General features: G+C 43.4%; 1 long non-coding RNA gene and 1 other non-coding gene across 2 annotated transcripts; one reads left to right on the forward strand and one right to left on the reverse strand.

The window, feature by feature from the left end:
* The first annotated feature begins 358 nt into the window (after positions 1-358).
* LOC122552254 lies at positions 359-2,420 on the forward strand. The gene is made up of 2 exons (XR_006312334.1): positions 359-936; positions 1,760-2,420. It is a non-coding gene; the product is annotated as an uncharacterized LOC122552254 (long non-coding RNA).
* Positions 382-467, reverse strand: trnar-ucu. The gene is given in 2 exon segments: positions 382-417; positions 431-467. It is a non-coding gene; the product is annotated as a tRNA-Arg (tRNA).
* Positions 2,421-4,274: the final 1,854 nt, after the last annotated feature.

Consider the following 4,274-nt stretch of genomic DNA (forward strand, 5'->3'; position numbering starts at 1 on the left):
CTTATTCATTGTAGATCAGTGAGAATTAAGAATTTTTCGTGAAGCTAATGAATTATAAATTGAGAGGAGATTTGTCATCTTTTATTTCCCATTCTTTGGTGGGGGGGGTAGTTTTAAAAATGCTGTGAGTCATTATTCATTAATAAATAAGAATTGATTGTGAAAATTATGTATTTGTCTCTTTTTGGGGGGGGAAACTAAAATAATTTTCATCATGTGGCGAATGAAACAGCTAAATTAATCGTGGCCTCCTTAGCTGTTAGTCTGTGGGAAATGAGTTAATTTTTGTCTCTGCTTCTTTTCAGGAAGCTAATGAAGTATAAATTGGTAGAAAATTTGAATTTTGCAATTGAAGGGACAAAGACAGAAAAACAAAAGTACCGACTCCGCCGGGACTCGAACCCGGAACCTTTGAATCCCTTCAAACCGCTAGAAGTCCAATGCGCTATCCATTGCGCCACGGAGCCACCTGTTGGACGTACGTTAAAAATAGCCTATTCATACCCAAACAAATGGCGGCCATTATTCCTCGCACCTCTACACACTTCGCAATTCGTTTTATTTTACCTTCCGTGATGGACGCCTAGCACGCCGTCGCTTTTCAGCCGCCGTTTATTTTCTTTTTACCGTCTTTGTGCATCTATAATATCAGTGTGTGTGCGTGCGTGTCTGAGAGAAGATGGATGCCTTCGCCGCCATACCCGCCTCCACCGCTAGGAGCTGCTTGTCCCCGGATTGGGAAGGGGAAGGGGAAAGGGAGGCGTTGCTCCGGGCAACCAGCACCCAGCCGCCTTCCCCTCCCCCTCCCCCCAGCGCTCCAGCCAACGGCCAGGGCCGTTTCAAATGGTGGGGGGAGGGAGCCGAGCCCGCGCGCCGCGGCCGTTGGGGCGCGTGACAGGCGTTTCAAAATGGCGGGCGGCGTCGCCAACTTTTCAGGTCGGTTGCTTCCGCCGTGAAGGGGGTTTAAGGAGGTCGCGCTCCTGTTGTACACTTCAGTTTGCTTAAGAGAAAAGAAACTTTCGTGTTGCCAAATAAAAAGCGCGCCGATAAATAGGAACAAGGAGGAAGAGGAGGCCACTCTGCCCTTCGGGGCTGCTCAATCAGGTCATGTCTGATCTGACTCTTAATTATCCAAGTTAAACATCACACAACACCAGGTTATAGTCTAATGGGTTTACTTGGAAGCACTAGCTTTCAGAGGGCAGCTCTTTCATCAGGTAGCTGTGGAACAGCATCATAAGACACAGAACTTATAGCAAAAGATCTCAGTGTCGTTCAACTGAAACAATATATTGAACAAACCTAGACTGCTGTCATGTCTTATATCTTTTAGAATGGGTTACGGGGGTTTCAGCTCATTTAAAATGTAAGTCCCAGAACTCCTTTCCAGTCACATTCTCGAGGTACTTAAGGTTTTATAAAAGTAGGTGACATCTCAGCTCTTAAAGGTGTGAGGTTATAGTCTGTCTGTATCCCAATCGTGAGCCAGACTGGTTCTATTTCCCAAGAAGGAATTTATAAAATGTCTGGATTAGTGGGTGCTGGAAAAGCACCGCAGTTCAGGCAGCATCTGAGGAGCAGTAAAATATCACATGGACTGACTGCCTGAAGGTTTGAACAAAATAGAATGTATTTGCAAATGCAAATTCACCCCATAGACACGTAAGTTTGTATGTGTGTGTGTTCAGCATATTGTTATAATTGTGTGTTACTGTGATCTTTTGCTATAAATTATGTCTTATTATCTTGCCCCACTTAGATACCTGAATGAAGGGGCAGGACTCCGAAAGCTGGTGCTTCCAAATAAACCTGTTGGATTATAACCTGGTGTTGTGTGATTTTTAACTTTGTCCTCCTCAGTCCAACACCGGCACCTCCACATCTTCTAGGTGAACAATAATACTTAATAGTGAGTGATTGCCACTGCCTCCCTCCTGCTAATTTTTCATCCTTTGGCAATCAGTGAAGACAGAGAGGGAAGAGTTAATATTTAAGATCTTGTAACAATGTAATTAACACATGGTAACATCACAGGAAGACTCCATTGTTAACTGTAATAATGTTAGTGAGTCACAAAATGAGCATAGACTTGTATCGACCTTGTGAATGGAAGTACAGCAAACCGAAGGAAGGAGGACAGAAGGCAAGGAGGCACTTGCAGAAGAGCTTGTGAATACCACACTTAATATCTAGTGTACGAATCAAATCAAGATGGACAAAGGCTATCAAGTTGGAACATCTGCTGACAACAGCAGTCAGGAAGAAAGGCAGTTTCTTGCGAAGTGTACACGTAACTTGTAGATTCATAAAATTGTATAAATAAACCAGCCCAGGCTGTATTCGATGAGAAGTCTGGGCACCCGTTTGAGGACTTGACATCTCCCAAAAGCTTTTGTCAATAAACTCTGTTTGACTCATTATTGATCTGAGCATAGTAATACTGTACTGACAACAGGAATCTCGATAGGATCTTGAGTAGCCCATATTGCCCATCAAGCTAGTTCCAATATGATCATGGTTGAGTATCAACTCTGCATATTAATGGAGCCCAGTTCTTGGACCTGGCTGGGACTTGACCAGATTTGAATGTTATTCCTGGATATGGGGGTAGTTTTACTAAATTTAAAATGCTTCAGATTCTCATCCAAGTATCATACGAAGTGACAGCTCTATGAGAGCTTCTTACAAATATGCTTTGTGACTATTCTTCCCATTTCACAAAACAAAGAACTGCAGATGTTGGAAATCTGAAACAAAAACAGAACTTGTTGGAGAAATTGGTCAGAGCTGGCAGCAGAGAAAGCAGAGTTAATGTTTTAAGTCCAGTAATACTTCAAATAAAGTTCAGAAGAAGAGTAACTGTACTCAAAACTTTAATTCTGCTTTCTCTCCATAGAAACTCCCAGACCTGCTGACTTTCTCCAGCAATTTCTCTATCTCCCACTACACCTTCAGTCTTATGGGTGGCACAGTGGTTAGCACTGCTGCCTCACAGCACCATAGACCCAGGTTCAATTCCCACCTCAGGGGACTGACTGTGTGGAGTTTGCATATTCTCTCCGTGTCTGCATGGGTGTGCTCCGGTTTCCTCCCACAGTCCAAAAATGTGTGCAGGTTAGGTGAATTGGCCATGCTAAATTGCCTGTAGTGTTAGGTGTAGGGGAATGGGTCTGGGTAGGTTGCACTTTGGTGGATCGGTGTGGACTTGTTGGGCTGAAAGGCCTGTTTCCACACTGTAAGTAATCTAATCTTATTGCATTCAATCACTGCCCCTTCACCTCATCTTCAAAGAGCATAAGAACTAGAAGGAGGTAATTCAGCCTGTGAAATCTGCTCTGCTATTTAAAACACCATGGCTGATCTCATGTTGGCATCAAGTCAACTTTATTGCCTGCTTGCCATAATAAGGGGAAAAAACCACCTAGCTATGGCTTTACCAACCCACTTCAATGTACCTCAATTTGTTCGAAATTCTAGTGAGAATAGGCTTATACTGTTCAACCTTTCTCGTAATGTAAGGCTTTTATCTCTGGAATTAATCCAGTGAATTTTTTGAACCGTCTCCAGTGCAATTACATTCTTAAGTAAGGACACCAAAACTATATGCAGTACTCCTTTGCAATCTCAACAATGTCTTAAAAAGTTGCAACAACACTTGTCTATTATACTTAATTCCTGTAGCCAATAAGTACCAAATTCTATTTGTCTTTCTCAAAGTCCCCTGTACCTCATAGAGTCATAGAGATGTACAGCATGGAAACAGACCCTTCGGTCCAACCGTCCATGCCAACCAGATATCCCAACCCAATCTAGTCCCACATGCCAGCATCCAGCCCATATCCCTCCAAACCCTTCCTATTCATATACCCATCCAAATGCCTCTTTGATGTTGCAATTGTACCAGCCTCCACCACATCCTCTGGCAGCTCATTCCATACACATACCACCCTCTGTGTGAAAAAGTTGCCCCTTAGGTGTCTTTTATATCTTTCCCCTCTCACCCTAAACCTATGCCCTCTAGTTCTGGACTCCCCAACCCCAGGGAAAAGACTTTGTCTATTTATCCTATCCATGCCCCTCATAATTTTGTAAACCTCTATAAGGTCACCCCACAGCCTCAGATGCTCCAGAGAAAACAGCCCCAGCCTGTTCAGCCTCTTCCTATAGCTCAGATCCTCCAACCCTGGCAACATCCTTGCAAATTCTTTCTGAACCCTTTCAAGTTTCATAACATCTTTCCGATAGGAAGGAGACCAGAATTGCACACAATATTC

The sequence above is a fragment of the Chiloscyllium plagiosum genome, chromosome 8, assembly GCF_004010195.1.
Source record: "Chiloscyllium plagiosum isolate BGI_BamShark_2017 chromosome 8, ASM401019v2, whole genome shotgun sequence".
Taxonomy (NCBI): domain Eukaryota; kingdom Metazoa; phylum Chordata; class Chondrichthyes; order Orectolobiformes; family Hemiscylliidae; genus Chiloscyllium; species Chiloscyllium plagiosum.